Genomic DNA, 25,220 nt, shown 5'->3' with positions numbered 1-25,220 from the left:
AAGACTGGAATCTGCTTTTACATGATCAGGATAGAATAAAACCTTTTAATTCTCACCTTTCTTGCAGAAATTAACTACCACTTCCTTTCTGTTGAGATTCCGTGTGATGACAGCTCTAGAAAATGCAACTTGAGCATCTACCTAGATACGTTGCTATTGAGACAGATGCCACATGGGCATCTTTTTGTGTCTCCAGTTGCAACTGGTCAGGGTGACTGTCTGTTCTGAGTGGCTGTGCTCAGTGTGAATGGAAGATGAGCTCTGATCTGCAGCTCCTCCCTTCCTACACTAGAGGTTTCACACCTTTCAATTCCCAGTAAGTAACCGAACTAACTACTAAATAGTCCTTTTGAAAATAGGTTCATTTATTGAGTTAATGGCTCAGGGTGCATTCTTTGCAAATTCAGCCCTGAGGGCCCAATCAGAAGATGAAATACGTCTGTCTTGGCCACTGCAGAAATTTATTAAAGGAGGCTGTTGCTTGCTTCCTGTTACTCTGAGAAACAGAAATTAAAATGCAAACAAGATGTTTTAGCATTAGCGATTGCACTGAGAGGTTTTCCTCCTACTAAAGTGGAAGTGACTGAGGCCAGTTCAAAAGGAGAACTTCGGTTTAAAAAACAGATGAACAAAAAAGTAATAAAGATTTTCAAAAAGGTGTTATTTTGAAATAGACCTGTGTGTTTACAAATTGGTCAACTTTGCAGGGACTGGAATGAAAACTATGCAGTGCAGACTGGCCAGGTGAAGTTGGGTAAGGCTACTCTGGGTCCTTCTTCCTCTGTGAAAATTGGGAGTAGGATTAGATTGTCTAGAAAGTATCCTGGTCACAAGACTCTGTGATGGAAGCTGCAGGGAGTGAACTTTTCCTCTCCTTGGGGCTCCTACTGAGACCAGAGAAAGTGGGATCTTCACGACTGAGGGGCTCTGAAGACCCCACCTGTCTCTTCTATATCCTGTCTCCTCTGGGATTATGAACTCCGCTCAGTGTCTCACTTCAGCCTAATCCACAGCATTAGAGTGGTCCCAGGCACAGAGATAGTAAGAGGCAGAACTCTGTGAGTTTCAAGTTTAGAAACCCTACTCAAACTGATTTCAAAAGAACCATAATAGCAATATCAATATGGAGAGAGAGATCGATTTTATTTTCACTTGTAACTAAAAAGTACAAGAGTACGTTTCCTTCAGGCACAGCTATATCTAGGTGCTAAAATGTCTTCAAGAGCATTATCTTGTGGCTCTTTTGTCCTCTGGTTTGGCTTTATTCTCAAGCAGTTGCTCTCTGCATCGGAGGAAAATGGCTACCAGTAGCTCAAGACTTAATTCCAGTGTAGGGACTGCAATGGAAAGGGAGTGTTTCTTCTTAAGTCCCAGGGTTCATTTGACATTCCTCAAACAAGTGGTAGGAGAAACAGCAGTGGGCAAGACAGGTGAAGCTTCTGTTCCTGTTGGTTGGCACCTCACTGGAGTAACTTAGATGGAGTGTGTATCACTGAATCAGTTACTTTGTTCAGGGGACTGGGGGTGCTATCTAGCCAGGCTAAGCCTGGGTGACCCCTGATGCCATCCAGCAAAGCTGATATTTTGGAGGAGAGCTCTCCTTTGTCCCCAGCATCTCACTATCTAAATGACACTTTCTGTTTCTCTTCATCACAAGGCTGGAATTGCTCAGGGCAACCTCATTATCTAATCCAGTTTAGGAAATAATGATAATGACAGTAAGTGTTTATTGAATGGCTTTGCGTACATTACCACGTGTAATCCTCACCACAACCCAGGAATTACATACTCCGATGACGTCCACTTAAGGATGCGTAAACTGAGGTACAGAGAGGTGTGGAATGTTGCTGTGGTACCCAGGCTATAGGGAACTGTGAGGCTGGTAGTTATTGAGAACAACCTAGCAGTTGTTAGTCCTTTCCTCCTTTCCCATAGTGAGGGGAGGAGGGGAGTTAGAGAGAGTTTAAGGGAGAGAGAGGGGCATCCCTGCTAAGCAGCAACCCGGTGAGGTGCATTTCACCTCAGGTAATAGGTATGTTTCCGAAATATGTTTGAAAATCTCCCTTCTGCAGATCAATTCCTCTCTTCCCTTTACAGCCTTTGATAAAACACCTGATGAGTATCAAATACTCGTTCCCTTTAATGGAATTTTCTTGAATGAATGATGACCTCAAATAATTGGACACTGTTTGGAGCTTGGGAGTCTTTTTATGAGATGATGGTTTTTACTACAATGGATGCTTGTTAAAAACAGATTCTCACCTATCAGCCATCTGTCTCACCCTAATTGATAAGTCGACTCCATCTTTTATGACTGCTGTGCTTGTGTTCTTACAGAATTGGCTGTCCTCTAATTTACTCAAAGGGAATAGTATTGCTTTACACCAGTTTTGTGGATTTTTAATATCTTTTCCTCAGCTGGGAAACACACTGGTTTCTTCCTAGCCTGTCTGTAAAGGTCACTTGTATTCTTGTGATACTTTTACTAGAATGAACTTGAACTAAAGATTAATCAGTGTAATGCTATTCCCAGCTAGGTTGGTGAACCCAGGTGACAGCATTGTCTTGAAGTGGCCAATTACTGAGCCTCTCAACTAGTTAACAATAGAAAAATGAGGGGAAGTAGATTGTTAGATACCCACTGGCTTTGACCTACTCTTTGAAGTATTGATTCTAGCAACTGGTTTTCATACGTTACTGATACAGCAGACCATTTGGATGTGCAATAAGCCAGTTGCCAAATGTAAGGTACTAAACCAAATGAGTAATCATCTTGTAATGGATACATGAAAATAATTTTGTCCTTCTTAAGACTTTTAGTACAGGCAGACAAAAGGTTTTCAAGAAGAACTTAACATTTGTCAATTGATTAGGAAAATAAAGGATTGTGTCCACTCTTCCTTCAAAAGTTAGTGTTTCTTGGAGCTTTGGAAACGAAAGATAAAATACCTTTGACCATTAGGTCATCAATTTCAGAGGCTGTTTTCTGGGTAATTAGAGTTCAAGATTTGTTATGTTTGACAGTCATTTATAGCTTCCTTCTGAGTAGAATAGATTTTCAAATTATAAACCATCAGGAAAGCATTAAACTGAGTGTGAAAATCAGTGACCCATCATGGTTACAAGCACATAGATTGCCACGGCGTCGTGAATAGACCATTGCAGAGAAGGCCATGCTTGAAGAAGAACAGACAAGGGCGGCTTTATTTACCCACTTCTTATCTCTGCCTTTTGCCCCCACAACCCTGACCCGCCACTGAAACGTGTCAATGAATTTAAGTCAGGTAACAGTCTGTGACTAATCTATGTGCAGCTTCTGAGCCATTTCCTCCATTTTAGTTCAGCAGAGGCTTCTGCCTTCAAGAGCTTCCCTCCCTTCACAGAGACCCTTCCTGCCATCCTCACCCACATCAGGGCTTGCCTTGTATCCTCAATCCCTCCCCACAGTGCCTTATAGCCCTGAGACTCTGCTGGCAAGAAAACTGAACTTTTTTTCTTTTCTAAGGTCTTCAACTGGAAGCCTGTGGCTGCACAGTTAAGAAAGTCTGAGTTTCTTTTCTTATTATTTGTAACAACAGCTACTGTTTCTGCAAACACTTTCTATTTGCAGACACGGTGGTAGCATGTTTGAACCTGGTCTTACAGCTTCTCTGGAGGTATCTGTGTGGTAGACATCATCTGTCCCATTCTATAGACAAGGAGGCAGAGCTTCAAAGAAATTAAGTAACTTGTCCAAAGTGATTTAAGACCAGGTCTGCACTCTCAAGCACAGCACAAACATTAGAGATTCACAATTTTCACCTAGAGTTGAATGTCCCTCTTGATAGGAATTCAGGAAATCCCTGAATTTTATGGGATCTCTGTTTTAAAATTTGCTTCTTAAATAAGTTTTTGATTTTAGAATACCTTTAGGGTTAAAGAAAAGTTACAAGGATAGTACAGAGAGTTCCTATATATTCTGAACCCAGTTTCCCTTGTTAACATCTTGCATTAGTCTGATACATTGATATAGTATGATACACTTATCACAACTAATGAACCAGTATTGCTACATTATTATTCACTAAATTTCCATCATTTATTTGTATTTCTTTGGTTTTTGCCTAATGTCCTTTTACTGTCTCAGGATTCCATCCGGAATACCACCTTTCATTAATTATTGTGTCTCCTTAAGGCTCTTCTAGACTTTGACTGTTTCTTAGACTTTCCTTGCTTTCGATGACCTTGACAGTTTTGAGGAGTAGTGAGCAGATACTTTGTAGAATGTCTTTTAATACGAGTTTATCTGATGGTTTCCTCTGGGATCTCAAGACTGTTACACAAACACACGATAGCTTCAGCAGGAAGATTTCTTGAATTAGCTTTGTATTGTCAGAGCCTAGGCACATACATGAGGACTGGCGTTCTCTGCTACTCCAGGGTCAATTTTAAATGTGTCATTTAGGAAAAGCATACAAATGTATAGCAAGGACAGCTACATACCTTTAGATGAATGAATAGGACACATTTCTGAGAAATCCTTCACCCGAGAAATCTCTCACACACATACACACACACATGCCAGATATTTGTAAGAAAGTTAGAAATATACAGAATAATAAGTTGGGTGAAGCCATGGTTTCAGTTAATGATAAAATTGTCGTTGTAAATAGCATGTTTGTGGCCAACAAAAACAGATGTCCGTAGAACAGTTTGGAGCCATCCAATGCATAAAGCAATTTGTGGATAATCTGCTAAGCAGATATAGTATTAAAATGTGTTCATTGTCAATTAGACGTACATCTAGGCTGTATGTCTAATTGACCAGTTAATTTCCAGGCTGTCTCAGGAGCTACTGAACATGGTTTAAAATGGAGCCCTTGGTACTGTGCCTCAGAATGACCTAATGTTGATAAACAAAGGAACAGATTCCTCTGCTTGTTCAAAGTACAAAGAGTTCAGTGTGCTGCATTCTGTATGCAAAATCAGGTGCCCTCATCAAGCTGCTGTTGACTCTGTCTGAATTGGTAACGAAGTGGTGGAATAATGTGTCCTCTCAATTGAAATGGCTGGTGACTAAAACTATTATAAAAAAGATGTCTTTCACCAAGATTGGAGACATGGACATGAGGTCCAAATATCCAATCATATCTAAGAAAAAGCCCAGGGAAGCTTTCTTATGATGATTGTTCTATGAAACACACCTGATTTGGGCCATTTGCACAGATCACAAAGTCCATCTCTGTCTTTTCTTCCCCAGCTCATGGCTTCCAGGAGGTTGTGTGTCAACTCTGGGTGTCCAGATGAAAGTTGTTCTCAGTTTCATCAGTGGATCACGTCCATCGTCTCTTGCTTGGATAACTGCAAATAAAAAGAACTATTCCAATTTCTTTTTAAAGAGGAAAGAATATTCGTTAGATTAAATAGACAAGATTCACTGCAGCAGGAATATGATATTTTTAAGCAGCAGTCAAGGTGGTTTTTCTAAACATCCCACTGACAGTTGCAGGCTCTTTTTGGCGAGGTCCTTTGCCACTGCTCCTAGCTGCTGCTGAGGTGTGAGCGTGACCCTGGAATGCAGCCAGAGAAGGAGGTAGAAGAGGAGGGGGTGGGGACTGTGACGCCGGGCAACATGCAGGCTTTACCTTCACTAAGGGCTCTAAGCATTCTTCGTGGAACTTGGTTTCTGAAGCCCCTCGTCGTCTAGAAGCCTGCAAGGCATCAGAAGTTGGAAACAGTCTGTTATTGATTGCAGCTGCATCCTTGTGTGGCCGAGGGAGAAGGGTGTAGAAAGCAAATGTAGTCCCATTTGGCAAGGACATATTCCAGGTGAACAACAGTCAGGACAGATGTCTGGAGGCAAGGTTACAAGCCGCAGAGACAGAACTGACAGGCCCAGGGTGGATAATAAGTGCCTTGTCTTTTAAAGGGAACTTCCCTCTCAGAAGTAGTGAGAACCAAAACCAGCTTCCTGTGTACCCTTTACTTATTAGGACCTAGGGCAAATGTGTGCATGTGTGTGTGTGTAGTGTGTCTGTGTGCGCGCGCGCAGTACAAGCCCTTAGCAAGCTTGCCTCACCTCCGCACACACTTGTGTTTTAGAGGCTCAGTGTATATCACACTTACCATCAACTGCTCTCTCGCTTGACGCAGAGAAAACAAGTCCTGTGATGTTCGTGCTCCTCCACCTGCCTCCACGCCTGAACTGGGCTTACAGGGTGATACTGGGGGATTAACCTTGGAGGTGGTAGCCACTCACAAAACCCCTAAAAATTCTTGATATGATGATCTGCCCCTTAAAAATTTTTTTTTAAGTACCATGAATTACATATGTCAGTTTCTGGTGCACAGCACAGTGTCCCAGTCATGCTTATACATACATATATTTGTTTTCAGATTTGATCTGCTCTTCTGCTGAGGCACAAATTTGAACTTTCTCCTGCAAGGTTTGAGTTATTTATCTACCGAGTGATCTTAACCGCCAGCTCAGCAAGCACATCACAGTGGAATTTTGTTGTAGAAGAACAGTAGCTCTTAAGATAGAATAATGACATGGTTTCTTTGTTGAAAACAAGAAGTCCTGAAATTAAACTGAAAATGGCAACGTAGAGAAAGTCAAGAGGACTTCAGGTTAAATGTGGACGATTACACGTGAGTGTGTATCTGCTCTCCTGCTTGAAATGTCACTAAAGCCAAGGCAGGGAATTTATAAAGTGGAAACTAATAAGAACCAAGAGAACAAAACAAGAGGCAATAGGAGGCAAAGGATGGTAAGAGATTTTTGAAAAATAGGAGTAGATTAAGGAGTGGTGACTGACTTAGCAAAGCAGAGGCGGTTACATGCTGAGTGCCCAGGGATGCAGGTACTGCATGAGTAGGCACCCAGTATCTCGGGAAGCAGGATTGAGGCACAGGACTGAAAACAGGTGGACTGACAGAAAATGTTGTACTGTGCACCTGAATTCCCAGGTTCTTTTCCCAGACCTTATAGCCAGGTGTTTTCTCCCCTGCTTGCCCCCAACATACACACACACACACACACACACACACACACACGTTTATTCTTTGGAAAAACTTAACCATAGGAGCAGAATGAAACAAAACAGAGCTGAACCACAAAATGGAACCAAGCATAGCAGAAAAAGTGGGTGAAGGTCAGGCTGCAAATGGAGGAGGGGGAGCTAAGTAAAAGCCTGCAGAACCGAGGGACTCCTTCCCCTCCCCAGTCCTAGGATCTCCATGGACCAGCGTACAACCAAGGAAGAGATGCAGGGATTTGCCAGTTAAGAAACTGAACAGCTCCAGAGAAGAGACTTAAAGATACTGGTGCATAAAGACCCTGCAGTGCTTTCATTCAACTCACTGCTCCATCACCCTGTGGTAAAGACTGCCAGTCAACAAGCCGCCACCTACTCCCACAAAATTGAGATTTTCATACCTTATCCAAATATTGCCTACCATTTGAGGAAAATCTTCAACATGAAAGACTGAAACCAAAATACTAAACAGAAGAAAGGAACTGGGATGAGAGTGATGAGTGGAAAAAGAAATGCTGAAGAAAACACACATACACACTTATTTGCCTCTGGGAGATACAAGGATATATTGCTTCCCTGCTTTGGGAACAGGAACAATCAATTTAAAAAATACATGATTGCTAAAATTAAAAATTCATTTCAAAGTTTTAAAAATAAAGTTGAGGAAATATTCTACAAGACAGAATAAAAAATGAGATGAAAATTTAAGTAAAAATTAAAAATCCAGTACAACATTTAAAAACATCAACATGTATAAATTCCCAAAGAAAAGAGAGAAAATGAGGAAATAATACAAAAAAAAATTGCCCAGAACTGAGTAACATTAATTTCCAGATTGAAATGGCTCATGCAATGCCCAACAGTGTGAATAAAATAAAACCCACACCAAAACATTTATGATAAAATTTCAGATACAAGGTATACAAAGAAGCAGCTCCTAAAATCAGAGTGAAATTGGGTCTCCCAGGAAAAATGCCAGAAACCAGCCCAGAAGACAACAAAAGGACATGACAAACATTCTGAGGAAGTATGTCTTCAACTTCGAATTCCAAATCCTCCCAGATCTTGATCAAGTGAGAGAGTAGCATGAAAAATATTTTCAGATATGCAGAGACTCAAAAAATTTTACCTCCCAGGCAGCAACACGTAGGAAGGTACTGAAATATGTGCTCTTGCTAAAAAGGTAGTAAACCAAGAAAGCTCAAGATGTGAAACCAAGAAACAGGCCATTGAGTATAAAGATGAGATGAAGAGAAGTCCTGGATCTGCTAGAGAGCTGGTCTGGAAGGTAACAGCTCAGATCTGGGCAGGAAGAGGAGGATCCAGGAAGGAGTTGGAGCTGACAGATTATTGGATGCATTTGACCAGGTGGAAAATAGTGTGTGTTGTGTGTGTGTGTGTTGGGAGGTGGGGTGGTAGATTGGATCTGCCAGAGCCGTAGGGAAGATTGATTGGCACATAAGAAAATTAACCAAATGAATAAAAAGACACCTGTAAACTCCAGGAGTAATCAAAAGTCATATAAAAAAGAAAACTGCTTAGCAGAGAACAATAGTCATGTAGTCATAAAATATAAACACACAGTCTGACTTAACCAAAAAATGTGGACCGAAATATTTTTAAAGGACAGGCTCGTAAGTGAGACTTTGTGTGTTAGTGTCTGTGAGGAGGGGAGCTAACCTTTGTAAACGAAAAATATTGCAAGCCATATCAGTAAACAAAGAATGCTGTGACCATCAAGTCATCAGCTACTTGCTACCCTGCAGCGAGCTCAGGATGCAGAAGAGCAGGCAGCCCCGCCTTTGCAGCCACCCCCAATGGCTCCCCCTGAGGGACATGAAAAAACAGGAGGCTGTCCCTAGATGGCCAGATGCATGTCAAAGGAGTGATTTCAATGGGCTCACATTTGCACAGCAAATGTTGCACCTTCCCATACATAGAAGAGGCTAAATTCTTTAACTTGAGCTATCCGGTTTTCTTTAATTAACAGTAATCTTCTGATGTTCGGAGTACCTGGTCTTTGTTGTAAAAACTCCTGTATATCCTGGCTTCTCCCCTACCTCTTCGGAGCAGTCCCTCAGAGCCATCTGAGAGGCTGTCATCTGCGACCTGAGGGGTTGAGTCCTCAGAAATGTCCACCGAATAAAACGTAACTCTCAGGTTGCACATTTTATTTCCATCACTACCTTTATCTGCCGGAATGTAAGTAGTCCGTGTCTCACATGGATACATGAAAAGTAGAATCGGTACGTTATAAAATTAAGGAGGCATATTCTAGAAGAAACTGCTAAGAGAGTCAAAAGTGCTTTCTGCTGGGCAACAGAATAGCTGTTTTCTTTTATAAACCTTTTTCTACGATTTGGCTTTTCAATAATGTTTATGTATTGTTTTGATAAAAATAAAAATTAATTAAAAATAGAGCATTGATAAAAATTTTAAAAAGTTATTAAATAGATCTATTCAATTGATGACTGGTTCTTATCCACAGTATAGAAGTTTGGGATAAATTAAAAAGTGGAATATGCTATATTTTAAAAAATTAGCATCTGAAGGTGTCACTTATTCAGTTATACTTTGTTGTATTTTATTGCGTCAGAAAGCAAAGAATATGTTATAATGACCTTTCTGCATTTGGAATTCTTGAAGATCTCTGATTATATCCCTATGAATGTCAAAGATTTATTGAACTACATCCAAACTAACAAGGCAAATAAATTACAAAGAGATCTTTGGCATCAGGAAGAACTCTAGTTTTTTTTGAAGTGTTTGCGAGGATTCCTTTAAATAGCAGCTTCCTCTGGTATGTTGAAGTGTTAGTAGATATCATCCTCTGGTGAGGAATCTCTGGAAGATCAAAAGAAGAGATACTTAAATCTAAAGAGCTAGCAGTTGCTGCTGTTCCCAGATTTCTAAGGAGATAAGATAAAGCGGCTCTGGTACTGCAGTGTGAGTTAGCAGGGGAAAAGACTTCCTTCACCAAAGTTTGACATCTGCACTTCTTGTGAGTGGCAGACCCACTACTTTATTAAGCAGGGTGCATATTTACAACCCTTGAAGGCCATGACCAAGCATGTGAACTCTTCTCAGCTTGACTTGGAAACTGCTGAGATTAAGAAACTTCCAAACCACTGAAAACATTTTTTAAAGAACGAAAAATCAGTCCCCTTGAACACAGCTAAAGGTGAATTTATGTCATTTTTGAAAAATTTCTGACCCTTCTTGTTGCAAAAATAATGTAACTGTGAGAGTTGCCTTTACTGGCAGGAGAGCGGCGTCCTGTACTGTCTTGAGGGAGCAGACGTAAAAGGTAGGTCATCTTGCAGCCTCATTAGGCAGCGCTTGGTATGACAAAGTCCCTAGGGCTCTTTGAATGGATGGCGACACCCGGCCCCTTTTCTCTCACCTGAGCCTGAAAATTCATCTCCAGATGATAAAGTGACAGAGCTGGTTAAAGAGCAAGGCTGAGAACAGCTCCTTCTTGGTGCATTTTCTCATCTTTGCTGACTTCTAGAAAGCCACCACCTCCACCATCAGTATCTCCAGTACATCCTAATGTCTACTGAAGCATCCCCTCTGAGGTGAGGCCAATGCATCTGGCTTCCCCAGAGTGTTTGGGGGAAAAGGACAAGACAATGGGAGCGGCAGCCTCTTTTGTTGACATTATGGAACAGAAGGACATTTTCATATTTAAGGCATCTCACCAGGAAGAGAAGAGTCCAGGATAACAGGAGGGAGGCCAGCAGTGTTCTTCAGTGGATTTAGATTTATGCAGGGCTGGTGAGAAACAGCTGCTGCCTCCATCAGTGCCGACAGCAGCTGGCCAGCTTCTTCTTTCAGGGAACCTAGGATGAGGCCTTCCTGTGTTTTTCTCCCTTGTGAACCTGGGCAGCCCCTCACCTTACTTCCCTTGCTAATTCCAAAGACTCTTGAAGATGCCAAGGCCAGCAGCCAAAGGTTCTGAGAAACTTCAGCAAGAGAAGAGCCCAAATGATTTGGGGTGATAATTCCTTCTCCTTTGACTGCTGGGTATTAATAATAGTAACTACTTCATGGGGTTGCTGTGAGGATTAAAGGAGTTATCAATTAAATGGAAGACAATCAGAAGAATGTGTGACTCAGTGAGTGTTAGCCATCTTTAGTAATGGTAGTCATGGTAGTAGTTGAAAGATCAACAAGAACATGAGAGATGAAATTACACTTTATCAAAGGAGGCAGCTGGGTGATCAGATGACTCTATGTTATCTGTTTGAAGTGAGGTGTCACAATTCAGAATGAGGACTTCTGTGCTGGTGGAAATGGGTCAACAGAGCCCTGCAAACAAAGCCTAGAGAGGTTATGAAAACAACCCAGCAGAATTTGGGTGTTGCTTACAGTATCATAGGACACAGGAAAACAAATGTTATTTATTCATTTATGAATATTTTGGAAACTTTGGTCCAAAGACTTGTTGAATAGTTGAGAACATTGAGAGATCAGGTTAGATCAACTTTCCCTAAGGACATGCCCCCTAAGAAAGGAGGTCCTCAGAAATTTGTTCATTATCCCACCCCATGTCCTCCTAAGAAAAAAAGTTTGCAGAATGGAGTGCCCATTCTCCCTGAGTTTGTGGCCAGTTTTGAGCCTTGACATTTATACAGATAGGACACCATCTGGCTCCTTTAATCAAAGGTAGAGCAGTGACTTCTTACACTTGTAAAACTTGGTCAAGTATGGTACCTGCCACTTAGAATTATGGGGATTACTGTGCTTGACCCAGAACCAGCTGACCATTAAATGTCAGCTCCTAAGAGCGATTCCTACCAGCTTCTGTGGAATGCAAAGAGTGTTGTCAGGACTGGGATTTGAACGCAGGACTCTCAGACTGCAAAGCCTGCTCCCAGACTACACTATAAGTAGGCAGGTGTGGTGCAAAGCAGAACCGAGGCAGAGAGATGGGGAAGAGTTACAGCCCTGGATTTCATGTACTGCTGAACTGTTCACATTAGACCCCAAACTTAAGATAGTGAATTAAATTCTTAAGTTGTCACTGTGGTTGAAATAAAACACTGAATATACTGTTTTAGGGCCCATTCTGGACTGGTCTGAATTGTCAGCGTCCTGCTTAGTGCACAGGGGAGCCCAAGAGAGCAGCCAAGAGTGAGATTGGCCCAGGGGTGTCGAGGTAGAAGTGAGAACTGGCTCTCGACCTTCAGCTACGATGCTCCAGGCATTCACTTTGCATGTGAGAGCCATAGTCCATTCAGCGAAAGTCTCTTGTCAAGGATGAATGGGAACAACCCCTTTGGAAAAAGATGACAGCTCAAGAACAGGAGGGAAATCAGGGCTCCTGGATAACAGCTGGGGCAGAGCTAGGGTGCTGCGGAAGTGAAAAAAACTCTCTTGTGCAGTTAAGCAGTTTGCATCCTTGGAACAGAGCTAGATCCAGAAACTTCTCATGTATGATTCTAGAGATCTGGTGTCTTTCCTGCTAAGGCATGTTCCCCTCCCCTCCAATAGCTCAGCATTCATTCATCCGACAAATACAACTTGCGCATAGCCAAGTGGAGTTCTAGGTACTGAGCATGTGATAGTGTTTGGGTGTTTGTTTTCTTTGGTTTTAATGTGGACAGAGCTCAGGGGTCTTACATTCTGGAGGAGAAGAAAGATGACAAATGCAGAAATATATAATAAAACACTGGGCCATGGCGTGAAGGAAAAACAGACAAGAAAAAGGAAATGTTTGGAGATCACTGTTATAAACTGGGCTGTCAGGGAAGGGCTTTCTGGTGGATCAGAGACTGATGGGAATAAGCAGACAGGTATTTGGGGAAAGAGAGTTCCATGCCGAGGGAAAGGCAGGTGCAGAAGCCCGGAGGCAGGTACGTGAGGGAGGCAGGCACGGGCTGGGGCACCAGAGCAGAGCAAGTAACAGGGAACCTGTAGGAGGAAGGTCAGACAATGCGGGAAGCCGAGCACATGGGGCTTCGCTGGCAGGGAAGCTTGACTTGTGTTCTGAAATGAGAAGTCTCACTTCTCATTTATGCTATATAGTATTATTTCATCCAAGATGAAGGCCAGAATGTTTGGTTCCTAAATGGTCCCAAAGGAACAGTTCGTTAGTGCTGAAAAGGAGACAGTAAAGAGGAGGGTCCCTTGCAGGAGAGGGGTGTTTACAGTCCTTCAGATTTTCAGTGAACACAATTCCTACACAGTAGAGGTCTGCTCTCAAGCACGATAGGATAGCTGTCCATCAACCCCTCTCTGCTGTGGGGATGAAAAAGGAGGAAGAATTGTGATGTAGAAAATTCAAAATAAGCAGGAGTTCATTTGACTAATGTCTGAAAAAATCATTTAGAAGCAGTGAAGATAGAAGTTAATTAGTGTCTATGGCTGAGCAGTAAAGGAGGCAGGAGCCTGGTGGTTGGCCTGGGAAAGTCACACTAGTATTAAAAACGCCCCAGAAATGGTCCACAAAGTAGATAATCCACGTGTGAGTAACAGGTGACTGAAAAACAACAGTGAGACAGCAGTTGAGAGGAAACAACCTCCAGAGCTTATGAAATGATTTTAAAAAGGAAACAAATTAGCTTGAGCCTCCTAAACAAGGCAAACTATGGGTATGATGATCTCTGGCCTTTTCCTCCTCGTTGCTGTGCTGGTTGTAAAAACGTGGCCTCTAGATTGATGATTAGGGACAGCTTTGCTTTTAACGGCTCAGAATCATCCCCATACTGCAGCCTTGGTACGCAAGATCCCCTGGTATTGTGACACCTTGGGACCTTTGAATCTCTGACCCACCAACTTGTGCAGTCCTGATGCCTGGGCTCTTCTACCATCATCATTCTCCATCCTGAAGCACAGGCACTGGGTCTGCAGAGCCAGGCTCAGGAATCGGACTGTCCATGTCTAGACCCTGGCACCAAATCCTGGCTCTCTGTTTACTGGTGGCTTGGATGTACCTACATTTCCTCATGCATAAAATAAGTGGGAATAATAGGGGGCTTGTAAGAGCTCAGTGTAAACACACATGTGCACGTGCGCACGCGCGTGCACACACACACACACACACAGTGGTGCCTGATAAAAAGAGTTGCTTAATGCTACTGATATTATTAATAAGATCAGCTTATTATTTGGTTATTTTTCTTTCATTCATTCCTTCCCTTTTTGCTTTTTTTTTTCCTTCCTCCTCTTGAGATTTCTTTCTTGTTTCTTTTTTTCCTTATTATCATTAATCCTCATCCGGTTATCATCACTGTTACTAGGCTGTAGACCCACTTGATTTTGGTAAATAATATGGTGGCATGGTAGCAAATGCAATATCGGTGGGGTCAGTGTTAGGACTCCAGAGGTGATGTAAAAGCTAAAAAACACCTTCTTACAACCCCTTACCCAGAAGGAAGATGGGTGGAGGTGGGGACAAGGAAGGGGAGGAAGAGGAATTGTGAAAGAGGAGGAAGGAGGGGGAAGGTGGGAAGAGAACAGAGTGGAGAAGGGCCCCAGAAACTCCTGAGGGGGACATGCCCACAGTGTTAAAGAACAGAAACATGAAATTATTTCTCAAGGTGCTTTACCATCTTATCACGGGGAGACTTCATCCTTGATTGTAACCACTACTCTGGTTAACGTTAAATGGAAATACATGCATTAGGAAACCCGAAAATCTGCTTTTGTATGAAGGCGGCCCTTACAGGCCACCAGACAGGCCAGGAAGTTGTAAAAATGGAGTGGGAAGTGGAAACAGAGAGAAACGTGGAAGCTTTAGGGAAACAAGAGGAGCAAGTTGGTACAGTATCAGCTAATGGGGTGCATCTGAGGCAGATAAAAAGAGCGCTGACTCCCAGGAGGAAAGTCCTTTGGGGGAGCACCCACGTCATCCTCTCTGTGACATGCTCCTCTGAGTCCTGTTGGCGGTGCATTTTAGAGTGCTGGACAGCGTTGATGGGAGTAAAACATCCTGCTTTTGTTTTTTTAGGTAACACCAGGGGCTGCGGAGAGAGGTCTTGATCTGGAACTGGAGAGTTGGATCTGAAACGCAGAAAGAACTGAGCCATTACCTGGAGATCATGGAATGAGCTCTGGCTGGAGAGGTGTGGGGAGATGGACAGCCAGTGGGGACCCAGACTCAGGTTCTCCCCCGAGCTCTGCCGGCTCCATCAGTCTCAGGACGAGACTGTGCACCTTCCCTGTGTCCTGTGATATGACCCGCAGAGGAGGGAGATTTTGTGTTCGGGCCCCACCTAGCCACGTGAACGTGGGCAAACTGCTGATCCCTTCAACAACTCCGCTTCCTTGTCTGCAAACCGAGTGATGGGAGAATGACTTCGGATCAGGTTAGTGTTCAGCGGTGTCCTTTGGAAGCCCTTCAAGGACAAAGGTATGAGGGGGTTGGGGGTAATGGGGAAAGGGTGGGTTTCAGCTTTCCTAATATCCACCTCGCCCGGTCCAGAACAGCTTTCTTGCGTGAACTATATTTGCACTGTAGTGCGATATTAGATCTGAAAAAGGCTTTCAAGGCTGAGATTGAAAACCTACCGGCTCTGGCCATCTCTCTGATTGCTTCTGCCTCTTACTTTCTGTTTCTGTTTCTCATGAGGTGACTTGAGAATATGTGGTACTGAAGACATGGTGGGAAAAAAGCCCAGATAGAAGTAAATTGGAAAATGAGTGTGCAGAGGGCGCAGGGGCTGTGACTGAGGGGACCCTCCCTGGGCTTGCTGGGCGAGGCAGAGGAAAGTCCTGTGTCTCACGGGAAGGGGCCGTTCCTCCTACCTCCTTAACATTGATAGCTCTCAAATGCAAAACGAATCCTTCCTGCTTCAGATTACAGGCCAAGTCCAGTTTGAAGCACCTATTTCTTATGAAGTGTGTGCTGTGTGGTCTGTAATTTAAGATCTGTTACCAAAGACAGTAGGATAAAAACAGGTGTGGCTGATTGTCCTGGTTGGGATACCCACTGCCAGCTGTCTTTATCTCCAGTTGACACCAGAGGTTCAGATACTAGCGTGTTGTTGTAATGGGTTTACACTGATGAGATTATTGGTGTCCATAATAATTTGGATTCTAGAAATCTCAGAAATAGTACAGAAACCCCTCTGGCACTTGCACAGAGCACAGCAACCCAGGGAGCCCAGCAGTCTGCCCTCTTCCCAGGGCTGCCCGCAGCTTGCTTCTGAAACTGCCCTCTGTCCAGCAGTTGATTCTGCGACTGCCTGATCCATCCTCTAAGAGGAAAAGGATCCCTGCTTCCAGAACTCCGTCACTTTGGTTTATGCACAGGCATGGTCAAAACACTTAAGAGGGCAAATTGCCGGGAGTTGATCCCTTGTATAGAGCAAGTCGTACACCTCTTTTGTTCCTTTGCAGACTTTGGTTTGGGGCCAGTTTCCAGCAGAACCCGAGAGCAAAGTTTAGTGCGCAGAAATGGACACCTTTGCTGCTCAAATGGGGTGTATGCACCCAGCAGCACAAGTTATCACCTGGGAGTTTGTGGCAAATACAGAACCTGGCCCACCCCAGCCCTACTGAGTCAAAATCAGTATCTTAATGGGATTCCAGACAATGTATGCGCACATTAAATCTTGAGTTTTGTTACAGACTTCACCCACCTCTGACTTTAGATAGTTATTGATACCAAAAAGCATCCCATAATTGTGAGCAGGAGATTGGCTTAGGTGAGTTTGCAACAGAAAGCAAGATGGAGAGAATTTCCAAGGATTTTATACTAGGTCCTTCTGCGAGGGGCTTAGGAGGAAGGGCAAACAGAGAAGCAAGGAAGTAAAGCTTAGTGGAGGATGCAAACTCTCCTGCCTCCACGGACAAGGCCAGTAAGGGAAAGCAGTTAAGGGGAGTGATGAGAACTACTAAGTTCTGGAGAATTTGTGTTTCTTTGAAAAACAGCTACTGTCCCTTAGTTCAGGACTCATGCCACACAGAAATGTGGGCCCAGTGTTGTCAGACCTTCTGACCTTCTCGAGAGGCCAGAATCTGCATTTTAATGGGAATTTCCCTGATTTTTATTCAGCGGGGCCCAGTAGACGAAATCTAATTCTGTCAGCTAATAAGAGCTGAGCTTACTCCGTCGCTAACACCTTACGAGGGCCGTGGCAAGTCGCTTCTTCTCTTTGTATTGCTATTTGTGTCTTCCTTTCATGGGTTATTATTAGAGAACATGTAATTTCCCAAATCCATTAGAATAACAATGATGTGCTTTGGAGACCGGAGCCAAAGGCTCTGAGAACACATCGCTGATTTCAGCCAGAGGTGCTCTCCCTTGGAGAGCTGGCAACCTAGCTTTCTAGTGGGCTCTTAACTTTCTGACGGTGAATCTAAGGGTTTGGAAAACACACTGCTTAACCATCCATTGCTATGTAAACAGGTAGCTACTATAAGCTTTGCAATTTGGTGAGGGACAACTGAGTTAAGAGTTGAGGTGTTTGATGTATTTCTCTAGGAAGACACCGGGCGCTGGGGGTGAGCAGTGGTAGACGGTGGGGGAGCTCAGAACCCTCCGGTGAGTGCAGTGAGTTGCTTCCCTGGGTATGTGCCTCAGAGTGGAATAATTTTTAAGGTGCTGTCTAAAGATCACCTGCATTAAAATTAGAGTGCATTTTTGAAATGCAGAATCCCAGGTGAATAAAAATCAAGGGAGTGAAGCCTTGCAAAAGTTTTAATAGATACTGCAGATCATTTTAATATTTAATATTAAAGTTATAGAGCTATTTCATTTCAATGAGATGATGCTAGGTGGTAACTGTTTTCCATTTTTACTGAGGATGGAGTAAAAAGTGCACTTAGTCTGCTGCAAAAAGAATTAAAGTGCATTGGGAAGGACAGTAGGATTGAGATGCTTAAATGGTAGGTGTGTGCTGGTGAGAGTGCCCTGACTTAGAGCAGGTGCGTGTGGTGTGCTGTAAGCCAGTTCTCTGTGGGAAAAGTGCTCTGACTTGTAGTGTCTCCCTATTTCTGTGGTGCAGACACTCCCACCATGGCCAGTTTCTTGCCACCATCATGTCACCACTCAATGAGAAGTTGGAAGCAATGTGAACTGGCTCGCATGAGCCTGTGCCAGCTGGCTCTAGGTGACCACAGACAGCGCCTCACCGAGCAGTCCCAGAGGGAAAGAGAAGTGCAGGGAACAATGGTAATGCTACATAGAGGAATGATATATAGTTTAACCACATAGAAATTTGTACTAAATCCCAGCGTTGTGCTCCAGATAGGTCAGTTGGACCAGGTGCAAGGCTTTAACTTAATGACGTCAGTTTACACACCTGCGCTGGGCTTCCCAGCTTGTCCATAGGAATCCCCTGTGGATCTTGTTGAAGCGCTGATTCTGGTTCAGTAGGCTCCAGGGCATGGCCAGAGTCTGCATTTCTGATAAGCTCCCAGGCGAGGCAGCTGATGCTGGTGCATGGACCATGGAGTACATCAGCCTAGAGACGAAGCAAGTTGACTCATTTTGCCCCTTTCCCTTGAACACTGACCAGAGCATCAAAACTTAGATCTCAAGGGGTAGAAAAGTCATACACCTAGTTAGCACCAAAGGAGATGGAGAGCCCCAAACATGAGAAAAATTGTCCTGGTATTTGGCCAACCAGTTCCACAGTGTTCTTCCTGAGGAAGGGAGCAGTTGGAATGGGAAGAAAGGCTTCTTTTGTCTAGAGAACAGAGTCAAAGGGCAATTCCCTGTCTGTGTGGGTGACTAAAAGTGGAAATCACAAGCAAAAGCTGACTTTGAAATCTGCTTTACTGGAGATGATTGCAGACATGAGGAATCAATTGCCTGTAGAGGCCACATTGGATTTGGGATGACCAGGGACATCCATTGTAATTATGGGTTCTGCCTGATGTCCCTCTTTTAGGTGTACCCCTTTAGGATTCCTAAAATATCTTCAAGGAATTAGGACTGACTCTTGGGAGCCAAGAAAACAATAAATCTCTTCTCCCATTGTCTAAACATCAAGAGAGTATTTTTGAGTGTTTATGGGTGTTAAACATTGTGCTAGATGTTTCGTCTGCTTTTCCTTCAAATCTTCCATCAACCATGCAGAGTGAATATCACTGTCCTAATTCTCAAGTGAGAAATTGAGGCACAGTGAGATGATACAATATGCTGACATCAAGGTACAAGTATGTGGTAGAGCCAGAATTTAAGCCTCAGTCTGTTTCAGCCTTTTCACTGTGTGTGCTTTTTGCTTCTTCTTATCTGTGAAATTTTGAGAATAAGGATTATTCTTTCTCTGTTTTCTTCGTTTGATCATTGAATGACCAAGTAGGGGTGTGTCTGTGTGTTTATATACACACAAAGTCTAAACACAGTGCTTTGTTTCTTGGGGTTGTGGGGGACTGATATCTGTGCAAATGAAAATAAAAATGTTAAGTCCACCTTATTCATGTAATTAATGTTCATTCAAGTCAATGTGTTATAAATAATTACATTGCATATAATTTTCAATATGTAACTCAAAGAATTCATTAATGATGTGCAAGAAAACGTGTATGTAGTATTGTATGAGAACATATCTGGACCACCCATGGAAAAACCAACAAATCCAACAGCAGAATGGAGTTGAAGAGTCTTTGTACATTGCAAGTGAGCACAAAACTGAAGGACATGCAAAAACCTAAGTTAGATCAAGATGATGGAATAGAAGAATACTGAGCACACCTCCTACCACAGACACACCAAATCTACAACTACACATAGAACAGCTATCTCTGAGAATGACCTGAAGACTAGCAGAACAGATTTTCTACAACTAAGGATACAAATAAAAGGCCACATCAGAGTGGGTAAGAGGGTTGAAGATGTGGTCTAGTCAGAACCCACACCCCCAGTTTAGTGACACACAAGCAGGAAGAATATCGACAACCACAGAGGTCCCCACAGAGTGGCAGGGGTCAGAGGCTCACAATGAGCTCGTAAGCCCAGGGAACCTGCACTGGGGAGATTAGCCCTCATAAACATCTAGCTTTGAAAACCAGGGGGGCTTAAGTGTGGGAGAGCCAAAGGTCAGTGGGAAACTGAGACTTTCCTCTTTACAGGCTTATGTACAAACCAAGCTCAGTCTTTCTGAGTTCCAGTGCAGAAACAGTGCTTGAAGAGCACTGGGCTCATACAAGAAGGAGAATCACTGACTAATTTTAGGGCATGTGCTGGAGGGGCCATATCTGTTGGAACTTTCTCTAGGTATGGAGGCACTGGAGGGTTTTGTGTGGGTGTGTGCTACCCTTCTACCTGGTGGGTATTTCTGGCTGATATTTCTGACTCTCTCCATCGACCTTACTAGCACAGCTTGCCCTGCCCTGGTGTTCACCTGAGGACTTCCCCAGCCAGCACTCCTCCAAAGTGTCCCTTTGCCATTCCACAGCTGATGGGCAGTCTCAACCAGCACTGGTACCCCTCCAGAGCAGCTCCTACTCTGAGGGATCAGTGCTGCTCACCAGTGCACTCATAGCAGTCACAGCCAGACCTCGTAGACAAGTGGGCTGGGGACCAGCCCTGCCCACCAGAGTGTCTGCAGCAGTTGGGGGCCAAGCATGATGAAAACATGCATGTAGCCTACATAGCTCTGGTGACCAGAGGAGATTGCACCATTGTGCCTCACAAGACACTTTCTACGTAAGTAAGGCCATTTTTTCAAGACTAGGAGACTTAACTTATGTAACTAATGCCTGGGAAGAAACACAGAGAGTTAGACAAAATGAGGCGACAAAGGAATACCTTCTAAATGAAGGAACAAGCCAAAAACCTCAGAAAAAGAACTAAACTAAATGGAGATAAGCACAGAAATACAAAGGATTATAAGAGATTACTGTGAATGATATGCCAACGAATTGGACAATCTAGAAGAAACAAAGTCCTAGAAACATGTAATCTTCTAAGACTGAATCTGGAAAAAATAGGAAATCTGAATAAACCAGTCACTAGAAATCAAATTGAGTCAGTAATCAAAAAACTTCCAACAAAACTCTAGGACCAGATGGGCCCAGGTGAATTCTGCCAAACATTTAAGCAACAGTTAATATCTGTCCTTCCCAAACTGTTCCGATGATTAAATTGAAAAGGAAGGAATGCTTCTGAACTCATTCTGTGAGGCCAGAATTACCCTGATTCCAAAATCAGACAGATACTACCAAAAAAAAAAAAGATAGAGAAAAAAGAAAATTACAGGTTAATATTCCTAATGAACATATATGAAAAAATCTTTAACAAAATATTAGAAAACGGAATTCAATAATACATTAAAAGGATCATGTACCATGATTAAGTGGGATTTATTCCAGGGATGCAAGGATGGTTCAACAAGTGCAAATCAGTCAATGTGTTATACCATATTAATGAAACAAAGGATTATATGATCATTTCAATAGATGCAGAAAAAGCATTTGACAAAATTCAACATTCATTTATGCTAAAAACTCTTCACAAAGTGGGTTAGAGGGAATATACCTCAACATAATAAGCACCATAGTTGAGAAGACCTCAGCTAACATTGTGCTCAAAAGTAAAAGCTAAAATCTTTTCCTCTAAGATAAGGAGCAAGACAAGGATGCCCACTCTCACCACTTTTATTCAACATAGTATTGGAAATCCTAGCCATAGCAATTAAGCAGGAAAAAGAAATAAAAGGCATCCAAGTTAGAAGAGAAGAAGTGAAACTCACTATATGCAGATGACATATTATATATAGAAAACTCTAAAGACTCCATCAAAAAACTCTTAGAAGTAATAAATTCAGGAAAGTTCTAGGATACAAAATCAATACACAAAAATCTGTTGCATTTCTGTACACTAATAGCTATCAGACAGGCAAATCAAGAAAACAATCCCATTTACAGTTGTATCAAAAAGAATAAAATAACCAGGAATAGACTTACTCAAGGAGGTGAAACACCTATGCCCTAAAAACTATAAGACCTTGATGAAAGAAATTGAAGAAGACATAAATAGATATGCTGTGCTCATGGATTGGAAAAATTAATATTGTTAAAATGTCTATGCTTCAAAGCTATATGCAGATATAATGCAATCCCTATCAAAATACCAGTAGCATTTTCCACAGATCTGGAATAAATAATCTTAAAATTTGTATGGAATTCATATTTCAGGTAAAAGACCTCAAATAGCCAAAGCAGTCTAAGAAAGAAGGACAATGCTGGAGGTTATCACACTCCCTGGTTTCAAACTATAATACAAAGCTATGGTAATCAAAACTGGATGGTAGGGGCACAAAAACATACACATATATCTATAGAACAGAATAGACAGCCCTGAAATAAACCCATGCTTGTATGATCAATTTATGACAAAGGATTGAATACTATACAGAGGGGAAAAGATGATCTCTTTGATAAATGGTATTGGAAAAACTGGACTGCTACATGTAAAAGAATGAAACTGGACCACTTACAGCATATACAAAAATAAACTTAAAATGCACTAAACACTTAAATGTAAGACCTGAAATCAGAAAGCTCGATGAAAACAAAGCAGTACACTCTTTGACATTGGTCTTTGCAGTATTTTTTAGGACCTGTTTCCTGAGGCAAGAACAAGAGAAACAAAAGTAAATAAACGGGACTACCTCAAACTTAAAAACTTTTAAATAGCGAAGGAAGCCATCAACAAAATGAAAAAGCAACCTACTGAATAGGGAAGATGTTTGCAAATGATATATCCAATAAGGGGTTAATATCCAAAATTATATAAAAAAAACTCACACAACTCAATATCAAAAAACAATTTGATTAAGAAATGGGCAGAGGACCAGAATAGACATTTTTTTCTAAAGACGATGTACATCTCATGAACAGGCCCATAAAAAGACAGACACATCACTAATCATTAGGGAATGTAAATGAAAACCACAGTGAGATACATCAACGTGGCTATTATTAAAAAGACAACAAATAACAAATGTTGATAAGGCTGTTGAGAAAAGGGAACCCTTTTGCACTGTTGGTAGGAATGTAAATTGGTGCAGCCACTATGGAAAACAATATAGAGATTCCTCAGAAAATTAAAAATAGAACCACTCTAAGATCCAGCAGTTCCACTTCTGAGTATATATCTGAAGAAAATGAAAACATTAATTGGAAAAGATATCTGCACCTCTTTGTTAATTGCAGCATTATTTACAATAGCCAAGATATGGAAACAACCTAAATGTCCATCAACAGGTGAATGGATGAAGAATATGTAGTATATTTTTACAATAGAATATTATTCAGCCATTAAAAATGAAATCTTGCCATTTGTGACAACATGAATGGACCTAGATGGTATTATGCTGAGTGAAATAAGTAAGACAGAGAAAGACAAATATCATATGATTTCACTTATGTGTGGAATCTAAAAAACAATCAAATAAAACAAACTCATAGATACAGAGAATGAACTGGTGGTCATCAGAGGGAAAGGATGCTGGGGAGTTGGGTGAAATAAGTGAAGGGAATTAAGAGGTACAAACTTTCAGTTATAACTAAGTCATAGGAATGTAATGTACAGAATAAGAATATAGTTAATAATATTATAATAACATTGTATGGTGACAGATAGTATTTACTAGCGTTATCATGGTGATCATTTCATAATACATTTAAACATTGAATCACCATGTTGTACACCTGTAACTAATAATGTATATCAAGTATACTTCAATAAAAAGGAAAAATAATAAAAGAAAAATTATACAAAATTGATTTTAGGATTCTCGCCTCCCTAACTGTGAGAGAATAACTCTTACTGTTTTAAGCAAATAAATGAATGAATGAGTAAATGAAAATAATAATAAAAGTCTGGTAAGCGCCTTGCCCCAGTGAGAAGTCTGAGTCAAGCCAGGTATGAGATGCCATCCCAGATCCTATTTTTCTCAGATCCCAGGAGTGTGGGTTCAGCTCCAGCAAGGCCTTCCCAAGGGCAAGTCTGCATGGCTCCCTAGAGAGCACAAACTCAAGTGACACTCGGGAAAGGGAGTCAGATCACCGTGCCCTGGGGAGAGAATCTTAGTTCCACAGCCATCAGCAGCCTTTGAGGCAGCCTTTCCTTTGATCCTTTAAGAACAGAGTGCGGGTATTAAAAATTGTGGACTGGAGCCATCTGAGGGAAGGCTTTCCTTCCTCATGCTTCTGCGTGCTGTGGGGTAAATGGTACACACTTCTTGAAGTGAGAGCAAGCTCTATGAGCCTCTAACCTGTGAAGGTGTGCAGACATTGTGGATGTTGTGCCAATTACGATTCTTCATGGCATCCTTCCTGCCAGAGCCAGCCTCCACTGACAGTGGCTCAGATGCCATATACCCACCTGCCCAGTATCCCTTATGGCTCCAGGTGGTCATGCAATTCATTTCTGCCAAATTTGCTTAAGGAGAAGTGTGTTAGGGGGTTCAGGGTAAAATTTTCTTCCCTAATGAAAAAGGGTACTGCAGCCAACTAATTCCCACCTCCCCTCTACCTTGCCTGTGGTCTGGTGATGTAAACACATGATGTCTGTAACTACAGCAGTCATCACACTACCATGAGACAAGAAGCCTGAAGACTGTAAACCAACACATCAAAGATGAGGAAGGATGCATAGAGCTAAGGTCCTTGATGTCTTCATCATTACTCTGCCGACCCAACCCTGAGACTCAGACTTCCAGGGGGATAACTTGAAGTGTTTTTTTGTTAAAGCCATTGTTAGGTATTCTGTTACTTGTGATTCGAAGCATTCTAAGTGATACACAAGTTATGTGATCTCTCTGAACCTAAACTTTATCATCTAAAAAGTGAGGCCAGTGCCACCTAGGAGAACTGGGCTTAGCTAAATAGTTTGCTCTACATAGGTCACCTGACATAATGCCGCTTCAGAATAGGTACTCAGCACATTTTAGTTAAATGTGACATAAAATTTGGGAGTGTGAAGCACTTCTTCTGGCTGAATATGAACATTGCCACAGCTATTTGATGAACCTTCTAATGTACAGAGTGAACAACACAGTGATTTTTTTTTTGCTTTACATTATTACTTTGTAAATATCGTATATGTAAAGACGCCTACCCACACTTCTATGTTTTTCCTTCTAACATCTTTTTCACTGCTTTGTTAGGGAGCAGAGCATTTCCCTCTTCTCTGAGAAGGGAGGGAGATCATCACAGTAGAGTTTAAAGGCTCAGAAAGCAGTCTGGGTACTTACAGTAGCTCTCCATTTAAGAGCTCTCTCTATAGCTGTCTAGGCTGGT

At 42.1% G+C, this 25,220-nt stretch overlaps 1 long non-coding RNA gene across 1 annotated transcript in view; it reads left to right on the top strand.

Annotated features, from left to right (window-relative positions):
- Positions 1–6,386: 6,386 nt before the first annotated feature.
- Positions 6,387–25,220, top strand: part of LOC140689283 (uncharacterized) — a 299,698-nt gene continuing 280,864 nt past the window's right edge. Inside the window, exons 1-2 of the long non-coding RNA XR_012064178.1 lie at positions 6,387–6,630; positions 14,971–15,328. This is a non-coding gene — a long non-coding RNA (uncharacterized lncRNA). The remainder of the gene's footprint in view (positions 6,631–14,970; positions 15,329–25,220) is intronic.

The sequence above is a fragment of the Vicugna pacos genome, chromosome 25 (assembly GCF_048564905.1).
Source record: "Vicugna pacos chromosome 25, VicPac4, whole genome shotgun sequence".
Lineage (NCBI taxonomy): Eukaryota > Metazoa > Chordata > Mammalia > Artiodactyla > Camelidae > Vicugna > Vicugna pacos.
This window is presented reverse-complemented; position numbering and strand designations above follow the sequence as displayed.